Source organism: Peromyscus maniculatus, chromosome 1 (genome assembly GCF_049852395.1).
Source record: "Peromyscus maniculatus bairdii isolate BWxNUB_F1_BW_parent chromosome 1, HU_Pman_BW_mat_3.1, whole genome shotgun sequence".
Classification (NCBI taxonomy): domain Eukaryota; kingdom Metazoa; phylum Chordata; class Mammalia; order Rodentia; family Cricetidae; genus Peromyscus; species Peromyscus maniculatus.
The window spans coordinates 74,995,969-75,017,836 of NC_134852.1; the positions used below are offsets into that span (position 1 = coordinate 74,995,969).

General features: G+C 45.8%; 1 long non-coding RNA gene and 1 pseudogene across 1 annotated transcript; one reads left to right on the forward strand and one right to left on the reverse strand.

Moving 5' to 3' along the window:
• Positions 1–2,409: 2,409 nt before the first annotated feature.
• LOC121829365 (uncharacterized) lies at positions 2,410–3,226 on the reverse strand. The gene is made up of 3 exons (XR_006072143.2): positions 3,095–3,226; positions 2,718–2,794; positions 2,410–2,527 (listed from the first exon to the last, which is right to left on the reverse strand). It is a non-coding gene; the product is annotated as an uncharacterized LOC121829365 (long non-coding RNA).
• A 13,583-nt stretch (positions 3,227–16,809) lies between these two features.
• Positions 16,810–17,642, forward strand: LOC143267218 (small ribosomal subunit protein eS10 pseudogene; annotated as a pseudogene).
• Positions 17,643–21,868: the final 4,226 nt, after the last annotated feature.

Below are 21,868 nucleotides of genomic sequence, written 5' to 3' on the forward strand. Positions count from 1 at the left end.
GATGTAAAAACTAGATAGCTAGAAGCCTGAGCCATTAGGCCAAACAGTTTAAATAATATAAGAGTCTGTGTGTTTATTTTATAAGTGGGCTATGGGACTGCGGAGGCTTGGCGGGACCCAGAGAGAAGCACTCCAGCTACAAGTCCAGAATCCTGGGTCTCTCTCAGGCACAATACTGTGCCAAGACTCAGACACAGCCGTGCGTCTGGTGCCCACTGTATGCTGTGCCCCACACTTGGCACTGGGACAGCGATGACAGGTATGCTGACCTGCCTCCTGCAGGGCAGGGCACACTTTGCTCATGGTGGAATCCGGTAGATACAACAGCCTGTGAGAAGAAATCAAAAGCCTCATCTTGTAGATGAGAACAGTAGAATTTAGCACAGTGAGTTGTAGAGTCAGGATCTGAGCCCAGATTTGCCTGGTATAAGGTGTGTGTTCTTAGGGCTCTCTGTGGGAGGCCAGTCCACAGGAGCCAGGCTCCTGCCTGGCGGAAATCCCCAGTCCAAGGAAGCTGGCACACAAATCCTCATCTGAGTTCCAGGAGCCAGGAATTAGCACAAATGGGAGAGAATTAGAAAGATCTAGGCTGGCCTGTGGGGTTCTTGGGACAAAAGCCTATATACCCGAGGGGTCCAGTTGAGGCCAATAAGGTCCCCTTGTGTCTGGCTCTGGCGCTCTCCCACAGGAGACCTTGGATCTCGCTAGGAGATGGAAGATTCTTCTCAGTTCGTCAGGCTGGCAGAAAGTCCCACACCAGAAGGCTGACTTTTCATTTGAAGTTTGGAAAGGTGCTTTAAAAACCACAGGATGAGGGCAAAGCACTAGCTATCCAATCCTGGCTGTGGATTTCTATTCTGTAACACACACACACACACACACACACACACACACACACACACACACACACACACACACACGACTGACAAAGTTCTTAAGCATGCCATGAAATCATGACATACATATATCATTTGGAAAATGAAAGATGCCTCAGGGAGCTAGAGAGATGGCTCAGTGGTTAAGAGTGCTCTTCCAAAGGATCTAGTTCAGTTCCCAGTACCTGTGTTGGGTACCTCGTGATTGCCTGTAACTCCAAAGGCAGAGGATTGGATGCCCTCTCCTGGCTGCCACATCTGTGCACACCACACCTCTCCCTGCTCCCCCACATACACACAGATAAATAAAAATAAACCGTTAAAGAAAAGGATGTCTCCGTTGTTTTTAAAGAGAGAGTTTAATATGGAGAACTAGAGAAGCTAGTATGGGGAGACCAAAAACACAAACGGAGCAGGGATCACCGAGAACTGCCGGGAGGAGGCAGCTTCATCTCACAGCTGTAGCTCAGTGATAAAGTGCTTGCCTAGTATGTGCAAGCCCCTGAGTTCAATCTCTAACACCACATAAGCAAAGAGGAGGGGGCTCTACTGAGTGGGGCCCAGGCCTGTGGAGAGGGGAGAGGGATCCCTCCCTGCTCAGCTGAGGCTCTGACCTAAGCGGCCCAGAGGACACAGCTCAGAGAGCCAGGCTCTGATATCTGAGCACAAGTTGTTGACAATCTCTGAAAGATTCTTCTATACGGAGGGAACAAACTGGAACAAATTGCAGCTGGTAAGGGAAACAGCGTTGCTAGGACAACGGTGACAGAAAGTGAAGCAAGCCCTCTGTGTGTGTCCCGCCACACACTCACAGTATGCACAGTGTACAGTTGTTCCCATGTCAGAAAGACTGGACCCGGCACCCCCCAAATATCACAAGCCACAGATGCTCAAAGCCTTCATATAAAGTGACAGTGTCTGCAGAGAGCCGTTGCACATCTCCTGCAGGCTTTAAATCCTTAGACATAACAGGTCTAATACTAAGTAATGTTAGCTGTTGTTGCTACACTTGCAGGGTTCAGAGACTAGCCACTCCATTGTATTTGGTCTATGTATGCTTGAGTTTTCAGCAGGCAGAGATGGAGCCATAGATTTGTAGACAAATGCATGTGTGCGTGCATGCGCGCTCACAGGGAGAGAGAGAGGGAGGGAGGGAGGGAGGGAGGGAGGGAGGGAGGGAGGGAGGGAGAGAGGGAGGGAGGGAGGAAGGAAGGAAATATGCCTCTTCTACAGATCCTTGGATCCTGGAAATCACTCCTAAGTTCCCTGCTCTGTGACTGTCCCATGTTTCCTTCGCTCTTGTAGGGCATTTTCTGAATGGAAATCCACACTTTCATTCCTGAAGACTGAGAGTCTTCAAAGGCCATTGTTGGATGCTAGTTTACTATTAACTTTTATGTGGGGGCCTAGAGTTCACTGAATCCTCCCAAAAGAGGGCCCTGGCTTCCACACATTATGCCCCTGGGCCCACTATTTAGTAAAACAAAACAAAACAAAAACCTTTTCTTTAATAAAAGATTCAGTTCCCCCAATCAATGGAGTAACGAATGATTTTATTTGTGTTGACTCAGTGGCTTGCAGAGTCCCCGAGAGTCTCAGTTTCTGGCTTGGTAAGATCCCAGAGCCTCCTGCTGGAAGATTCCAGAAGGGACCTAAGATGGGAAAGGAAAGCACAGTCTCTCAATTATGAGTCATAACAGCCATGAGAGCTACTCACCAGGCCACCTCCTCTTGTCCCAGACAGACATGTCCATGTCATGGGAAGTGCCCACTGATTCCAGCCCTATGGACAACAGTGACTGATTCCAGCCCTAACTTGCATCCTTCAGGACAGAACCTTACCCTTCAGGCAAGTGTCTCCCTGCTGGAACCATGACTGCACAGCAGACAGGCAACCAGACTCATCAGGCCAGCTGCATCTGTATTAACAACAAGGATTTACAGTGACAGGTGTAGGTACAGGAGTGTATGGGGATCCATCTCCCAGATGCCTTGAGACATTTGGAGGCATGTTTATGTTCATCAGAATGAACCCTGTGTGCAGAGGCATTTGAGACTCAGGGGGATGGGCAGCCTGTTCTGTGATGTCACAAACTATCCTTGTTGCTCAGTGGGCTTGTATAGAAAGAGCCCATGGTTGCATGGCTGAGTTTCAAGCCAACATAAATGTCTCCTTTCCAAGGCCATCTTACAGCCCATGACCATTGTGCTTATGTTACCTTCTCATAGCTGAGGCCTCTGTGGTGTCCAGCTGGTTGCAGGTCACCCCTTCCAAAATGGAGGGTGCAGTAATTTGGACCTGTAATGTCTCCCAGAAGTCCTCATGTTAATGGTTTCATCCACAGCTTGCTCTACAAGAAATTGGGGAAGAAGTTAGATTCCTTGAAAAGGATGAGGGCTACAATCTCTTCCTCTCACCTTGATTTCCAAGCATGAGGTGACCAACTGTACCGACCAGACAGTCCCACCACGATACTTCTCTCCACACTCCAGAGCAATTCAACCAAACCCATCAGAGAGACCAAAGCATCCAAAGCTAGGCCCAAATAACCTCTTCTCTTTTATTTGTATGTTTCTTGATTTGACAGTGCTGGAGATTGAACCTAGGTCTTCACGCATGCTTAGCAAGTGCTCCTATCCCTGAACTACAGCCAGCCCAAACCTCTCTTCTCTTTGTAAACTGGTCGCCTGGGGTGATCAGAAGTGCAACAGAAACTGATGGATGCATAAGGAAAGCAGTTTCCCTACCTGGGCAGATGCGCCCCGGATTCAGGCTCAGCTACCTGCCATGCTTCTTCTATAAACTACCCTCATGGGCTTCTAGGGCTTTCTCTGATTGACAATCGCTTTGCTTCTGGATTATGTGTTGCTGTTTTATAGCCGCAGAGAAATGTACAGTCCCAAATGTCCCTGATCAAGGAGCAGCTTGAAAATAGAAGGCACATGTTTATTCTTCTGGCTGTTTTCCAGTCCAGGAAATAGCAGTCAGTTGTTTTAAATTGTCTGGGGAGACCTTTTCCCTTCCCAGCTGGCTTTCCAGGACACCGCAGCTTGGAGTTGGAACGTTCTCCAGTCTTCTTTCAACTGATGCCCCCATGTCACAAGGAAGTCATGCCACCCCAGGCTCTGCCTGTCAGGACTGCCAAGGCTGTGAGCATAGACTGAGGGAGAAGAGACAGCATGACGCAGAGTCTGGACCACTTTCTCATACACACGCTAATGTGGCATTTTGGTCTTTCTCATGCTGTGCCTGGCATACATTGTCTGAACCTGATGGCAGATTCTAGCTGCAGATGATCAGGCAGAGGAAGTGCCGGGCCCTCCAGAATCAAGGATGTCCAGACATAGTTCTCAGTATCATAAACTCCAGCAGGTTTGGGGTTTATGACCAAAGAGAAACCATGGATCCGGAACCCAGATGACTACAAACTGGCTTCATAGAGACCAAGAGACAGAGTGAAGAAGCTGGACGGGCCGCAGTGAGTCACACAAGGTGAGTTGGCTCTTCCCCTCCTCCACTGGAGAGAGGCCTCTGTCTCTCCATTCACTGGTGAGATGGGGCAACCAGAACTTTTATCAACTGGACATCCAATGTAGATCTCACCTTCTATGTGAAACGAACACAGGCTTAAACAGCAGGATGCCCTGGCTGGGCTCCTGCCCCTGCTCTTGGGTGGTTTGACAGGGTAGTCAACTTATGGGCTGGTGAAAAGGACATCAGACTGCTCTGACTTGGGGCCTGGGAAGCTGCATTTTAGTGAAAAAAGCAAAAGGCTTAAAAGGATTTAATTTTTTTTTCAATTGAGTTTTAGAGAGTTAACTGCCTTTTTGTTTCTTATATGCTTTAAGCTGGCAAAAAAAAAAAATGAGAAAGTCATGTGAGACGTGAATCATACTCGAGTTTTTCCTTTGGATTTAGTGTTAATTGTAAATCTGTTAGTTTAAATTTTATATTCTTACAGTAGTAAATGTACTAATTCTACTGCTCACTCTCAATCCAGTTTGAGACCAAAGATGATGTTTATGTTGGTTAGAAGGAGGGAAACAACCATCTGCCTCATCAGGGGTGGGTCCTCATGCATGTGTCTCATCGGGGTGGGTCCCCATGCTGGGTCTGAGTCTTTGGAGAAGCTGCTGCATGCCATTTCCTGGTGAGACATGAGAAAATGTCTATTCACCGTAGACCAGGCACTGACAACAGACCGAAGAAAAATTGCTCAGTTCTCGCTGAGGGAGCCAATGGGTTTCTTGGGGTTATTAGAAGAGCGTGGGTGTCTCAAAGGCAGCAACATCACAGAAAAGCCTGTCCCAGGCAGGCAGTTCAACGCCCCAGAGAGCCTCCTCTTCCCGGACAATTGTTCCTGCTTCTGGAACCATGGCTGAACCCTGTGACTCATTGCAGGAGCGCCGTGCATCTTGGAGGCTTTATTTAGGGGCTTCCCTCCTGCCAGGAGTCAGTGTTTCAGCTCAGAGAGAATAGCTCAACAGCAGGTGCTGGGGAAACAGCTTAGACGCCTTCAATTTCAGGAAAGCAAAAGGGGCCACAGTGGGGCTTTGTGGGGGAGGGTGCAGGGAGGGGGGGATGCCGAAGTTGTCTCCAGCCACCTGATGACTTCCTCCTCTACTCAAACCAAGTGTCTTGACCAGTTTGTTGGTTCCGTTTTTCTCTATTTGATAGTGCTGAATCCCAAATTCAGAGCCTATTGTGGTGCACCCACAGCAGTCAGTTGGAAGGATGGGCTTAGCATTTTATTCTCTCACAAAGTCCTGCAGCGCCTTACCCTCTGCAGCCAGCAAGCATTGGAAGGGAATGTCCAATCCATGCATTTCCCAGTACCCACTCATAATTCCAGAAGCAACTTCTTTTTTTTGAAGTTTTTTTAATTAAATTTTTTCATTTATTTTGCATACCAACCAGTTCCCCACCCGCTTCTCTTCTGTTCCATCCCCCACCTCCTGTCTATCCCCCCATCCACTCCTCTTCCATTCAGAAAAGGGCAGACCTCCCACTGGAGGCAACAAAGCATGGCATATCAAGTTGAGGAAGGACCAAGCTCCTCCCCGCTGCATCAAGGCTGGGTGAGCCAACCCAGAGTTAGTAATAGGTTCCAGAAAGCCAGCTCATGCACCAGGGACAGGTCCTGATCCCACCGCTGGGGCCTTACAAACGGACCAAGCTACACAACTGTCACCCACATGCAGAAGGCCTAGGTTGGCCCCATGCAAGCTCCCTAGCTGTCGGTCCAGCTCCCACTAGCTCAGGCCAGCTGTCTCTGAGGGTTGTTCTGACATGACCTTGACCTCACTTCCTCATGTAATCCCTTTTCTGTAGCTAAAGTTTTCCTGTGTCCCGGCCTGCCGGCTATTGGGACAAATCTCTCCCACTCGTGTCCCCCAAATAAACTCACAGAGGCTTATATTAATTATAACTGCTGAGCCATTAGCTAAGGCCTACTAATGACTAGCTCTTACAACTAAACTCAGCCCATTTCTGTTAGTCTATATGTTGCCATGTGTTCCATGGCTTTACCTGTGTGCTGTTACGTGTTGCTCTCTAGACAGCGGACTGGTGTCTCCTGACTCAGGTTTCGTCTTCCCAGAATTCTCCTCTCTGCTTATCCCACCTGGCTACTGGCCAATCAGCATTTTATTTATCAACCAATCAGAAGAACACATTCACAGCATACAGAGCAACATCACCCATCATTTCCCTTTTTCTTTCTATTTAAAAGGAATGTTTTAACTTCAACATAGTAAAATTACATATAACAAAACAGTTATCTAGCAAGAATTACAGTTACAATATCTAGTCTATTTGTATTTGGCAAAATTAAAGAAAATATCAACCATCACTCCTCCCTCTCTTCAGCTGGACTCTGGATCTCTGCCCAGGGCTTGACTATGGATCTCTGCATCTGCTTCTATCAGTTACTGAATGAAGCCTCTCTGATGACAACTCCACTATTGCTAGGAGTCTTAGATGGGGTCATCCTTGTGGATTCCTGTGAGTTTCCCTGGCACCAGATTTCTCCCAACCCCCAAATGGCTCACTCTGTCAAGATATTTCATTCATTACTCTCCCGCTCTGTCCCAGCTCCAACTTGACCAACCTGATTCCTCATGTTCCCATTCCCCCATCCCCTCCCCTCCTTCACTACCACCCACTCCCAGTTTACCCAGGAGCTCTCATCTATTTCCTCTACCTAGGGAAATCCATGAATCTCTCTTAGGGTCATCCTTGTTACCTAGCTTCTTTGGGGCTGTGGATTGTAAGCCTAGTAATTCTTTGCTTTACATCTAAGATCCACATATGAGTGAGTACATATACCATGTTTGTCTTTCTGGGTCTTGGTTACCTCATTCAGGATGATATTTTCTTTTTTATTATTAAGAAATTTTCTCCTACAGCTGATAAACTCCTTCAGTAAAGTGGCAGGATACAAGATCAACTCAAATAAATCAGTAGCCCTCCTATACACAAATGATAAAAGGGCTGAGAAAAAAGTCAGAGAAACATCACCCTTTACAATAGCCACAAACAATATAAAATACCTTGGGATAACACTAACTAAACAAGTGAAGGACCTTGTTGATAAGAACTTTAAATCTCTAAAGAAAGAAATTGAAGAAGATATCAGAAAATGGAAGGGTCTCCCATGCTCATGGATAGGTAGGATTAACATAGTAAAAATGGCAATCTTACCAAAAGCAATCTACAGATTCAATGCAATCCCCATCAAAATCCCAACACAATTCTTCACAGACTTGGAAAGAAAAATACTCAACTTCATATGGAAAAACAAAAGACCCAGGATAGCTAAAAGAATCCTATATGATAAAGCAACCTTTGGAGGCATCACCATCCCTGACCTCAAACTCTATTATAGAGCTATAGTAATAAAAACAGCTTGGTACTGGTATAGAAACCGACATATGGACCAATGGAATCGAATTGAAGACCCTGACATTAATCCATGCACATATGAACACCTGGTTTTTGACAAAGGAGCCAAAACTATACAATGGAAAAAAGAAAGTATCTTCAACAAATGGTGCTGGCATAACTGGATGTCAATATGTAAAAGATTACAAATAGATCCATATCTGTCACAAAGCACAAAACTCAAGTCCAAGTGGATCAAAGACCTGAACATAAATCCAGTTACACTAAACTTAATAGAAAAGAAAGTAGGAAGCACTCTTGAACGCATTGGCACCAGAGACCATTTCCTAAATAAAACACCAACAGCACAGACCCTGAGCACAACAATTAATAAATGGGACCTCTTGAAATTGAGAAGCTTTTGCAGGGCAAAAGACACAGTCAATAAGACAAAAAGACAGCCAACAGAATGGGAAAAGATCTTCACCAACCCCACATCTGACAGATGATTGATCTCCACAGTATATAAAGAAGTCAAGAAACTAGACATCAAAATATTGAACAGTCCAATTAAAAAATGGGCTAAAGAGCTAAACAGAGAATTCACAAAACAAGAGTCACAAATGGCTGAAAGACATTTAAAGAAATGCTCAACATCTTTAATCATCAGAGAAATGCAAATCAAAACGACTCTGAGATACCACCTTACACCTGTCAGAATGGCTACAATCAAAAACACCAATGACAGTCAATGTTGGAGAGGATGTGGAGCAAAGGGAACACTCCTCCACTGTTGGTGGAAATGTAAACTTGTACAACCACTGTGGAAATCAGTATGGCGGTTTCTCAGAAAATTAGGAATCGAACTACCTCAAAACCCAGCCATCCCACTCTTGGGCATATACCCAAGGAATGCTGATTCATACCATAAAGATACATGCTCAGCTATGTTCATAGCAGCACTATTTGTAATAGCCAGAACCTGGAAACAACCTAGATGCCCGTCAATGGAAGAATGGATGAAAAAAATGTGGTACATATACACAATGGAGTACTACTTCTCAGCAGAGAAAAACAATGAAAGCATGAAATTTGCAGGCAAATGGATGAAACTAGAAAAAATCATCCTGAGTGAGGTATCCCAAAAGCCAGAAAGACAGTCATGGTATGTACTCACTCATAAGTGGATTCTAGATATAAAATAAAGAACAATCAGACCACAACCCATAGAACCATGGAGGCTATATATATAGCATGGAGGTCCCTAGGACGACTGTGGCTTATAATAAATTTCGGTTTTACTCAATTATTGAAAAAAAAAATAGCCAAATGAAAGGAAACACATGAACTATGAACCAAAGGCTGAGGGGCCCCCAGCTGGATCAGGCCCTCTGAATAGGTGAGATAGTTGATTGACTTGATCAGTTTGGGAGGCAACTAGGCAGTGGGACCAAGTCCTGTGCTCACTGCATGAGTTGGCTGTTTGAAACCTGGGGCTTATGCAGGGACACTTGGCTCAGTCTGAGAGGAGGGGACTGGACCTGCCTGGACTGAGTCTACCAGGTTGATCGCAGTCCTCGGGGGAGGATTTGCCCTGGAGGAGGTGGGAATGGGGGGTGGGCTGGGGGTAAGGGGAGAGGATGGGAGTGGGGAGAATAGGGGAACCCATGGCTGATATGTAGAACTGAATGGTATTGTAAAATAAAATAAGATAAAATAAAAAAAAAACATACATTTTAAACTCTTAAAAAAAAAGAAATTTTCTACTCATTTTACATACCAACTACAAATACCCCTCTCCTCCCTCCTCCTGCCCCCAGCCTCTCCCCGCAATCCACCTCCATTCCCACCTCCTCCAAGGCAAGGCCTCCCATGGGGAGTCAGCAGAGCCTGGTATATTCAGTTGATACAAGTCCAAGCCTCTCCCCCTGCACCAAGGCTGTGCAAGGTGTTCCACCATAGACAGCATGATATTTTCTAGTTTCATCTATTTGCCTGCAAATTTCATGATGTTGTTTTTTTTTTGTTTTGTTTTGTTTTGGTTTTTTTTTTAACCTCTGAGTAATACTCCATTGTGTAAATGTACCACATTTTCTTTATCCATTCTTCAGCTGAGGGGCATCTAGGTTGTTTCCAGGTTCTAGTTATTATAAATAACACTGCTATGAGCATAGCTGAGCAAGTGTACTTGTGGTATAATTGAGCATTCTTTGGATATATGCCCAAGATTGCTATAGCTGGGTCTTGAGGTAGATTGAGTCCCAATTTTCTGAGAAACCACCACACTGATTTCCAAAGTGGTTGTACAACTTTGCACTCCCACCAGCAGTGGAGGAGTGTTCCCCTTATTCCACATCCTCTTCAGTATAGGCTGTCATTAGCATTTTGGTCTTAGCCATTCTGACAGGTGTATGATGGTATCTCAGAGTCATTTTGATTTGCATTTCAGACACTGAAGGGCAGGCAGCAAAGGTCAGTGTGTGCAGAGCTCCAGAGGGCCCTGACAGAACCTGGCTATCAGAGCAGACACTTTCGTTAGTAGTTACATTGCTCCATGTTGCTCTTCCAAGGCTTTAAGAAATGACTTTGAACTCAGGCGAGGGCTCTCCACAGGACATTCAAATTTTGTGGAGGATTAAAAGTGGAAATACTTATTCTTTTCCATTTGGACATTCAAATAGTATTAATGAATTTTCTGGAAATGGGAGCAAGACATCTAGCTTCTGGTCAGGAACATGGGTCATGTCAGCAACAGAAGAGCAGTGGGCAGGGCTGGAAGCCAATGCAGAATGAAAAATGAGTAAGGAAGAGAAAGGCAAGAAGAGTTTACTTACCTCCATGCGGCTCCATGAGAGGGCAAGTGCAGGACCGGCCTAATCAGGGTCTGTTTGGGCTTAAGACAGGTCAGGCATTGGATTCACTCATGCACATCCCACATTCAACAGGCACTTGGGCCTTGTGAACATGCTGAGGAGGATTTGAGGAATCAAATCCAACAGTGCAGCCTTCAGCAAAAATGACCTTTGCTGGCCTCGGGGAAGAAAGACAGGGCAGGCTTCATAGCCTAGTTCTAAACAGCTATTGAGCAGTAACCACTGTCTCGATTACAAAACAGGACTGTTCCGTGATTGAAGATGTTATGATTTAGTGGATTGCATACACCAGAGTTTAGATCATGAATGCCTAACCAAATGTTTCAAATTTAAGCAAAACTGGTTTATAGCAAAGTGACCATAATCTTTTCAAAAACAGTGATTCCAGTGTAGTACTATGCCTGCTTCCCCTTCTAAAGGTAAAACTGGGTTTAGTTAACAATGGTCAAACCTACTCCAGGTTGCTTTTATGTTTAGATTCATAACTGGCTATTCAAATATGTTTCCAGAGGAGAATTCCATACATCAGTTCATCGCAGAACAAAATCATCCATGTTCACGACTTGTTCACTCATTAAAGAGAGTGAAGCAATTGTGGTCTGTTTTTGTTCTTTTCTGTCTCAATTTAGTTAGAATTCTCTGCTTCTAAAAGTCGTGGCTTTGACTTATGGAAAGGCATTTTAGTGTGGGTTATGCAGATTATCAAAGAAGATTTAACATCTCTCAATTTTCTTTTCTGTAAGAGAAACAATTCCTAAGTGGGCCCAGCTTGAAAGTCAGCAGATCATACCTGACATGTATGCCAGGCCTGCCTCAGAGCCGCTCAAGGAAGCTGCCTGCAAGTGTCAGTGGCACTGTTGCTGGGCATCAGGGTGTCTGGAGCACCTATCTAGGGACATTCCTCAGATTCTGCCTTTGGACCTCTCTTGAGACTGGGTTACAATGACTCAGAGTGATGATCAGCCCAGGTTCCATGCAGTGGACACCAGCTCAGAGACCAACTGACCCTGGCTGGGGAGTGTCAGGGTTTGGTGTGGTTTGTCTCCCCAGGATACACATGTTAGAAGCTTGGTCCCCAGGATTTCAGTGTCGGGAGATGGTGGGCCACCTTCAAGAGATGGAGTCCAGCAAGAGGTGCTTAGGCCACTGAACACTGAAGGCATGCCTTTGGAATGTACTAAGGTAGGTTTCCTGGGACTTCTGGTCAATGGAGTGGAGATAGATCATAACACCAGCTCTAATGCCTGAGACACTGAAGATCTCCCTCCCATTCTTGGTCCTATCACTCTGACAACACCCACCATAATTCTTTACCAAAAGCTAAGCCAGTGAGGTCCCTGACCAAAAGTTTGAACTTTGAAGGTTTTACACGAAATAGACTTCCATTCATATGACACCCTTCAAAAGACAAGAGTAAGCCAGGCGGTGGTGGCGCATGCCTTTAATCCCAGCACTTGGGAGGCAGAGGCAGGCGGATCTCTGTGAGTTCGAGGTCAGTCTGGTCTACAGAGCGAGATCCAGGACAGGCACCAAAACTACACAAAGAAACCCTGTCTCAGAAAAAAAAGACAAGAATATATGGATGGATAGAAGGTGTATTAGGGAAGACAGAGTGTATGTACAGAAGGTGTATTAGGGAAGACAAGAGTGTACGGACAGAAGGTGTATTAGGGAAAAGAAGAGTGTATGGACAAGAGTGTATGAATAGAAGGTGTATTAGGGAAGACACGAGTGTATGGAGAGGTGTATTAGGGTTATAGGGTTTAGGGGACAAGGAGCAGCTGACTACAAAGAGGGTAAACAGGGCCACTTCTAAAGGAGACAGAACCACTCCGTCAAGGATGGAAGTCATAGACGCAGGAATCTCCAGGCTTGTTAAAGCCCACAGAACTGTTCTGCCTAACTGTCTCTCAGACTGTCTGCATCTGCATGAGTCAGCAGACCTATGTGTCACACATGTTTGTGCTGGTGCACGGGCACTGTTTTCTTCCTGCTGTCCTTGAGGCCCTCCACTCAGAGGCTAAGGGGTAAGTAACAAGAGTCCACTTCCATGTCTTGCAGTTGCACACATAGATCCTGCTGGATCCCTTCTCTAACCAACCGGAAGGCAGTCTATGGGGACTTCCTAGGACTCCCCTTCTGCGGCTCTGCACTGGCAGACAGGCAGAGTCCATTCCACATGAGTCAGAGTCTTGGCTCCAGCCCAGGCCAAAGCTGCTGCTGGCTGAGCTGGGAAATGCAGGAGACACTGTTTATCCTGGACAGACAGTAAATAAACAAGACTTTCCCTAGTGTCCCATGAAAATGACTTACAAAGAGTCAGGTGAAGTGAACACTCTTAAGGAAACTCAAATTCACAATTCACACCTGTTTCCCAAGCTCTTTTTCCCAGAGAACTATTTTACAGAGGACATTGACTGCTGGCTCTGAAGGAAGGGGTCCTGATTCTGTTAAATAAGAGTGTAATACAAGGAAATGGGGCCTGAGACCCACACCCAAGACACCACAGAGATGTGCTATGCGGCTCTGAGCATGTGTGAAAATGTTTATGAAGTGCTCAGACACAGGGAAGCATAACAATATCCTGACTAAAGCTGGAGTTACAGACAGTGGTGAGCTGCCATGTGGTTGCTGGGAATTGAACCCTGGCCCTTTGGAAGAGCAACCAGTGCTCTTAACCATGGAGCCATCTCTCCAGACTCTCCTCATTGATTCTTAATCCTATGAAGTTGACAGTCAGTGTTAGCTATCACACTGATGGACAAATTTATGAAAGTAAGCTAATTAATGAAAGCTTATAGATAAAAACTTAATATGAAAGTTTCAATGTTATTTCTGTGGACTGAAAATAAATGGAAATACAATAAGGTTATTCACAAAGTAGCATGATGACAACACACTTCAGAAAGACAACACTGAAGCCAGCCTTGTAGAGATGAGGATGCTCCAAAGGGATGCTGTATCCCTTACTCTGGCTATCAGGCTATTCAAACAATAGTACTTAAATTCCCAAGAGTCTCAGGTGGGAGAAGAGAAAACCTAAAACCCGCACCAGCTGGGGCTGGTGGGGTGGGGTACTTCTACCCAGGAACTAGATTTACAATTTGTCAGACCACCTTTCAGAAGAGTCAAGGATGGGTGGACAGTAGTTATGACAACACTCGACCAGAACTGCCTGATTAGGCATGTCTGTAGCTTTCTACAGACCTCCACTCAACTTCAGGACCCTAAAGATGGACATGAGGTGACTGGATGTCTGGTCTCACTGTGATCACGTTGAATAACTCTACTTTTCTTTTCACTATTAACTTAGCTCTTTTAATTGGCTTATCAAAGAGAGGTGACTAAATCTGGCTTAGTATGGCCCAGGATGTGACCCTGAGTACAGTTGCAATCACAAGAAAGAGAAAAAAAATTTCAAAGAAATGGGAATGTTGGAATTTGAGAGATGGAGATAAAATTGTGCTAGATGGTCTCGACAGTACTCTCCACATGCCAAAAGAATGTGACAGCTTGAAAACAGATCAACAGAAACAGCACAGCCAAAGAATACAAAGAAAAATAAGAGGGGAGAAGTCCACACAGCCATAGAGATATGAGTGCAGCCAATGGGCACACAGAGAGATGAGTGCAGCCAATGGACACACAGAGAGATGAGTGCAGCCAATGGGCACACAGAGAGATGAGTACAGCCAATGGACACACACAGAGATGAGTGCAGCCAATGGACACACAGAGAGGTGAGTGCAGCCAATGGACACACAGAGATGTGAGTGCAGCCAATGGACACACAGAGAGATGAGTGCAGCCAATGGACACACAGAGAGATGAGTGCAGCCAATGGACACACCAGCAAACACATCCTGAAAACAAAAGGAGAAAGAGAAAAAAAACCACTTGAAGAAATGAAAACTGAAAATTCCCAAAGTTGATTCAAGACAAAACCCATACAGGAAGCTCAGCAAACTGGAAGTGTGGTGAATTCTGAGATCTGCAGACAGTAAAGCAAAATCGCTGAAAGCCAAGGGTGAGTGGAAAAGCTCAAACTCAGCCAGAGAAAAACAAGCTGTTGCTTCTACAGAAACCAAGTGAGATTAACAGCTGACCTCTCCGGGGGAATAATGCTAGCCAGAAGGCAGTAGGGCACTTACACTGCTCAGAGAAACGTCAGTCTTGAACCTTACATCCAAAGGCCACCTTCCAAAAGTGAATAAAGGCACCACCACAGAGGCAAAAGTTGGTCAGACGGTGTTGCTAGCAGAAAACATTTCCTCCCTTATAACGAAGACTAACTGACGTCTTTCAGGGGGAAACCAGGGGATCTGGTAAGGTGATTGGAATGTAGACACACACAGCATCAACACTGGTGATTTTGTAATTACCTTGTGTAATTATAAAAGACATTAGGTGTTCATTTCCTCATAGCTGATTTAAGAGGGGTCTGTGTAAGGCAATGCATACACTGTGTAGCTCGGCACAGAGCACAGAGACACGGTGTGTTTGCATATGGCATCATAGGATGGTGGGTGGCAACGAGTGGCATCACAGGAACGTAGGTGAAGCTGAACTTGGGTGCATAAATTATCCCAGAGTGGACCTGGCCTCTGTAGGGACAAAGGGAAAGAGCTATATACAAGCAGGACACCTAGAACGGAAACTGTGAGCAGTTTCTGTAAACAACTGTAAACATGCCCGCTTTCCTTCCTTCTCTCCCAGCTTCTTTAGAAAAATTACAGTCCTGTGCTGCGAACATGTGAGACAATGATGAGCCACGCTTACAACAGTGGTCCCCTAAGACTGTAATGGAACTGACAGAGTCAGAGCCATCAGGATATGCGACAAGGCCAGTGTGAACAGAAACCCTGCACATGGTCCAGGCCTTGGAATCTCTTTTCTGAGCCACCCACCCCTGAAGGCATCTAGCAGTGTGTGCCTTCCATGGGTGGGCCCCTGTTTCGTCTTTCTTTTTGATTTTTAAGTTAATTTACTCATTTGTGTGTCTGTGAGTGTGTGGGCATGCACGAGACACAGGGCATGTGTGTGTGAAGGTCAGTGGACGACTTGTGGGAGCCAGGGCCCACCTCCCACCATGTGAGTCTCCATTGTCAGTCTCTTTGTGAGGCTCGGTAGCCTGCTCCTTTATTCACTAGGCCCTTTCTCCAGGCTGAGTTTATCTCCCATAGAGTATTTCCACCACCCCTTCTATGTTCATGCACACAAATACTTACTATTGGGTACAGTGGCCTACAGTATTCAGTACAATAGCACGCTGTGCAAACTCCAAGAGCTGAGAGGCAACAGGCTATCCCAGGCAGCCATGGTGAGTAATGGGTTACACCCAGCCAGCTCTGTGCAAGTTCACTGCAGAATGATGACAGAACTACAAAATCCCTCACAATACATACTTTCCTGAACTCACAATACATACTTTCCTGAACTCACAATACACACTTTCCTGAACTCTTCCCATCACTAAGCAAAGCATGGTTATAGACCGAATGAAGAAATGAGGATATGACTGCGCCAAGACACGGTGGAGAGGAAGATTTATTGTGGATATGAGGGAGAAAACAGCCAGAGGCATGTGGAAAGGTCCAGACTAAACTGAGCCATGGTGGGTAGGGACTGGCAGTGGGGAATGAGAGAGGAAGAGAAGAGTAGAGAAAGGAGGGGGTCAAGAGGGGAACCAAGAGACCAAGAGACTGAGCGCTCAAAATGGCTGAGGCTATACAGGCATCAGAGGCTGGGGAAGGGAAGCCCAGACAATGGGCTGGAGAGGTTGAGGCTAGGGGGTAGGGTATGCCAGCCAGTATGACTCTGTAACAGGTACTTGTGAGCAGGGACTGGGAAAGCCTGGTGGCCAGAGCCAGCTCTGATATATTAAAGAGGCACCTCAGTTAGCCACTTGTCCAGGGTCTCTTTGAGATCTAGTATTCCAGCTTTTGTTGATGACCTAACTAACACACACGGTGCAATTATAACTGTTCCGTTGTGATGTGCCCAACAACAGTTCCACAAAGGGGCCGCGAAGAGATCTGTAAGGTCTGGAGGTCGGTGGGATTCAACTAGTACAAGTCAGAACCAATACTGCAGAGCCCACCCCTGAGAAATCACAGGGCACGTGAAAGATTCCTGGTGTGATTCACTAAGGGGAATAAGAAGGGGCACAAATGACCCAAGTAAATGCAAAGAAGCCTTGAAGAAAGCAGATGTCAGGGAATCTGACACCCTCTTCTGGCCTCCTCTGGCACAAGGGACACACGTGATGCACAGACATCCATGCAGGCAAAATATCCATACCCATTAAATACATCAATTAAAAAATATGACAAGAGACGCTGCTGTGGCGCACGCCCCTTCCCTTCCAGCCTCCTCAGACCCTGCAGCTACAGTGATGCTGACGCCTGCGAAGAGCTGGATTGCAATCCATGAACTTCTTTTTAAAGAAGGGGTGGTAGTTGCCAAGAAGGATGTCCCTGTGCCCCAACACCCCAAGCTGGCAAACAAGAATGTGCCCAACCTTCATGTAATGAAGGCTACACGGTCTCTCAAGTCGAGATACAAGACAGAGCGGTTTACCTGGAGACATCTCTAGTGGTACCTTATGAATGAAGGCATCCAGTGGCTCCAAGATTACCCTGGAGATTTTGCCTGCCACCCTGTGCCACAGTTGTCCTGAAGATTGGCAGGTCTCAGTCCAAAGGTCCAGAGGGTGAGTTACCTGCAAGATTCACAGGAGGGGAGGCAGAAAGAGACTGACAGGAGGACCATGAGCCCCCTGAGGTTGACTAAAAAGCTGGCTCAGCAACCAAATTCCAGTTCAGAGGTGGCTTTGGTCAGGGGACATGGTCAGCCACCCCAGTGGAGATTGTGTTGAGTTGAATCAACTTTAAAGAATAACATGAAACTGTAAGCGAGCTCCCTCAATTAAATGTTTTCCTTATAAGAGGTGCTGTGATCATGGTGTCTCTTCACAGCAAAAGAAACCTTAACTAAGACAGAAGTTAGGACCAGGGGCTGGGGTACTGCTGTGATAGGCCTGACCATGTTTTTGCTTGGAGGAAGTTGGACTTTGGTACTTTGGGTTAGGAAAGCAGTGGCATGCTTTAAGCACTGCTTAATGGGCCGTCCTAGTAGGAGCATGGAAGACAATGGTGCTGAGTGCAATCTGATGAGCTGTGGGGATCAAGAGGTTTCAGAGGAGAAGAATGTTAGTCTGCTGCCTAGCAACTGCTTTTGTGATATTTTGGTGAAGAAAGTGGCTGCCTTTTGCCCTCATCCAGTGAGTCTGCCTGAGGCTAAAGTGAAGAGTTTTGGGTTAAGGAAGAAATCTCAAAACAGCCTATTATAGACTCTGTCATGTGGATATTAGTGGTAACTCCAATTAAGATTTATAATGAAAAGGAGCAAGCTGAGGAGAATAAATTTTAAAAATGTAAATTTTGAGGAGAAAAGGAGCATCAGGAAATGGAATGGAGTTAAATCCTGTGTTCATGGAGATAAACGGATTAAGAAATGGAATAAAGGGAGTGGTGACCCCAGAGCAAGATCTCACCCTGCTAAGTTTCCAATTTGTGAAAAGGAATTTAAGAAAAGTTCAGAGCAGGGTGTGGGGTGGGGCACATCTTTGGTCCCAGCACTGGGAGGGCAGAGGCTGGTGGATCTGAGTTTGAGGGCAGCCTCGTCTCGAGATCCAGTTTCAGGACAGCCAAGTTTAGGCAGTGAAGGACAGAGAGCTGGTGGAGATGTAATTGAATGAGGGGGCCATGTTCCAGCCCCAGTAATCAGCAGAATTTGGAAGGTTTGGCCATGTGGCTTTGGCTTTAGAGTTAAGGTTGGAAGAAATGGGTTTTGGAATTTGCCTCTGTACCTAAGAAAAGCCACTGAAGCCAGACATATTTCAGGGGTGTCCCTGAATGGAAGCCTAGTAGAGAGGCCATTGCAAGAAGCTATAAAGTTGATGCTTCTTTGCCTTGGAAACCCCAAGATATCAATGGGATAGCTGCTGAGGAGAGCTGGTAATAGGGAGTGGAACCAGCCCATAAGAAAGAATTGTGTTGCAATCAACAAAGCTGAATTGAGTTGGAGATCAGAAGAGCATTTTGACATCAGACATAGAGATGCGGAGTCTGGAGTTTTCCCAGCTTGTTTTCAGTCTTGCTTCCGTCCAGTATTTCCTCCCTATGCTCGTTTCCTTATGTTTTGAAATGGCAATGTATATCCTGCACCATTATATGTTGGAAGTATGTGATCTGCTTTTTGATTTCACAGGGGATTACAGCTAAGAGATTGCCATGCATCTCAGAAAAGACTTTGGATTTTGAAACAAGTTTAAGACTGTTGCAAACTATGGAATTTTTGAAGTTGGACTGAATGCATTTTTGCATTATGATATAGCTACAAGCCTTTGGGAACCAGGGAGTCAAATGTGGTGGTTTAAAAGAAAATGGCCCCCAAAGGGAGTGGTGCTATTGGGGGTGTGGCTTTGTTGAAGTAGGTGTGACCTTGTTTGAGGAAGTGTGTCACTATGGAGGTGGGCTTTGAGGTCTCTTTTGCTTAAGCTTTGCTCAGTGTCACAGTCGACTTCCTGTTGTCTGCAAGATATAGGACTCTCAGCTGCTACTCCAGCACCACGTCTGCCTGCATGCCACCATGCTCCCCGGCATGATGATAAAGGACTGAACCTCTGAAACTGTAAGCGAGTCCCTTCAATTAAATGTTTGACTTATAAGAGTTGCCGTAGTCATGGTGTCTCTTCCCAGTAATAGGAATCCCAAGACACATCAGAAGATGGAATCTTGCAGAAGGAAGTAGCCGCTGGAGTTTTGAAATTTAATAGCCTCATCTACTTCCAGTTTTTGCTTTCTGGGTGTAGTTAAAGATGTGATCTCTCAGCTTCCTGCTCCAGCCACCTGCTGCCATGCCTCCCCTACTATTATGAACTCTCCCTCTGGAACTACAAGCCAAAATAAACTCTTTTTTTCCATAGGTGATTTTTGGTCATGGTGTTTTATCATAGCAACAAAAAGTGACTAATGCAGGGCCCATAGTTAAGGTATAGTGTTTCCTTGCACAATCCAGTAAATTTCTGGAAGTGATCATCTGAAATCACCTAACTGCTGAAGAAACCTTAGAAACAAGCCTGTGGCAAAAAGGGTACTCTACTTGGCTCAGGTGACTAAGTGTGGCTTAAAGCTGGCTATAGTCTCCTCCTCAGCATTCCAGTACTATAGGGAGTAGGGCATATCCTGTGGAGGACCATGCCCTCAGTAGTCGGGGAGGGGAGGGGAGCTTCCCGCGTCTTCATTATTTAAGTCTAATATGGACATATATATCACTGTGTCTTGAGGAAATCTCAGCAAACAGCAAAAGGCAGCAAGCATATCGAGACATAAAAACCATAGTATGTAAACTGCCAACAACTAAAGTTTAATTCTTAAAAAATATTTTGTTTTACGTGTATGATGTCTTACATGGGCGTCCAAGCACTTGGTGTGTGTGTGGTGCCTGCAGATTACAGAAGAGGGCATCTGATCCCCTAGAACTGGAGTTACAGGTGGTTGTGAGCCACCAAATGGTTGTTGGGAATTGATCCTGGGTCCTCTGCAAAAGTAGCCATTTCTCCCTGAACCCTATCTCCAAACCCTAGCGTTTTGATTTTGTGAAGATTCATTTTTATTGTTTATATTTGTGCATGTGTATAGGTATGACACATGTGTGGGGGTGCCTGTGGAGGCCAGAAGAGGACAATGGATTCCCTGGAGCTAGAGTTACATTACAGGGGGCTGTGAGTTCCCAGGGTGGGTGCTAGGAACTGAACTTAGGTTCTCTGGAAGAGTATGACTGGGTCTTAAACCGCTGAGCCATCTCCCTGGCCCCTTAAGTTTAACTTTTAGGAGGCACTGTTTGTAAACCATACCACTGTGTTTACGGCTGGACCCTCTTCAAACTTCAAAACTGAAAGCATTCACGTAAGGAAGTGAGTGACAGGAAACCTGGAAACTCCCAGTCCACAAACAGAAGTGAGGAGGGCACCGCCCACACCTTCCAGGGAGCCTGAGTGTCACTCAGCCGGAAGGAAGGACATAAATGACAGGAGTCAACAGCACAGAGATGGGATGTCAGCAGTGTGCTTAAAAGATACACACACCAGGACAAAAACAAAAACTGAATTACTGGGGGAAAACTGTAGCTCAGGAATGCAGCTCGGTGGCTGAGCATTGTTGAGCTTGTGTGAGGCCCTGGGCTCCATCCCCAGACACCAAATAAATGAGTAACAATCTGGTCTTGATACAAAAAGTTCAGGCCTGCCTCAAGAAGAATCTTATCCCACTGCAGGCTGTGGGTGGGGCCACCTAAGTGACCCTCCTCCCAGCTGTTGACATCCTGAGATGCTTTAAAGTCAAGTGGGTATGACCTTATAACCCAGGAAGAGATACTGGGGGTGGGGGGGAGGGGTGTCTCTTCCCAGTAATAGGAATCCTAAGACACATCAGAAGGTGGAATCTTGCAGAAGGAAGTAGTCGCTGGAGGTTTGAAATTTAATAGCCTCATCCGCGTCCAGTTTTTGCTTTCTGGGGAGGGGGGTGCTTTCCACCATCTGTGGAAGTTCACAAGTGCTTGCATGAGGGATAGCATAAATCAGAATGTCGTCAACCCAGTCCTGTGTGCCAGTCAAGGCAAAGAACTCTCTGAGACCCCTGTGCTGGGAAGCCTCTGCCTTTATTATGTCCATCCTGAGTCCAGCCTTCTAATTTAACTGCTTGGTAATTTGGGATGACTTGGATCTGATTACTTGATCTTTGAGGGTCTCAGCTTCCCCTTCCTACATCTTTCCTGCACTGGGGCACAGGATTAGCCAACACGAGCGTGACTCCATGATCCGGCAACCGTTGTGACTGCTCCTCGGCCCGTACTCCCTACTGCCTTTCTCACGAAGCCCCAACACTTCAACTAGGCTTTGAAAAAAAAGGCCTGGAAGCAAGTAGGGTCTTTAAAAGCCCTGGCCCCTTAAAGACAGCAAGACTGTGACCAAGAATTCACTCTGGGCTAAGTAATGCCCTTTGCTTTTTCTTACCTTTGTGTAACTTTTTTTTTTAAAAAAACATGTTATCATTTGATTTTACTGGACACTATTAAGGGTTCTGTGCAACCTTCTATCCAACACCCTTGCTCAAGAGTAAATTCTTGCTAGAGCTGAAGCCAGACACTGCCTCATTCTCCAGAGTAGAGAGTTG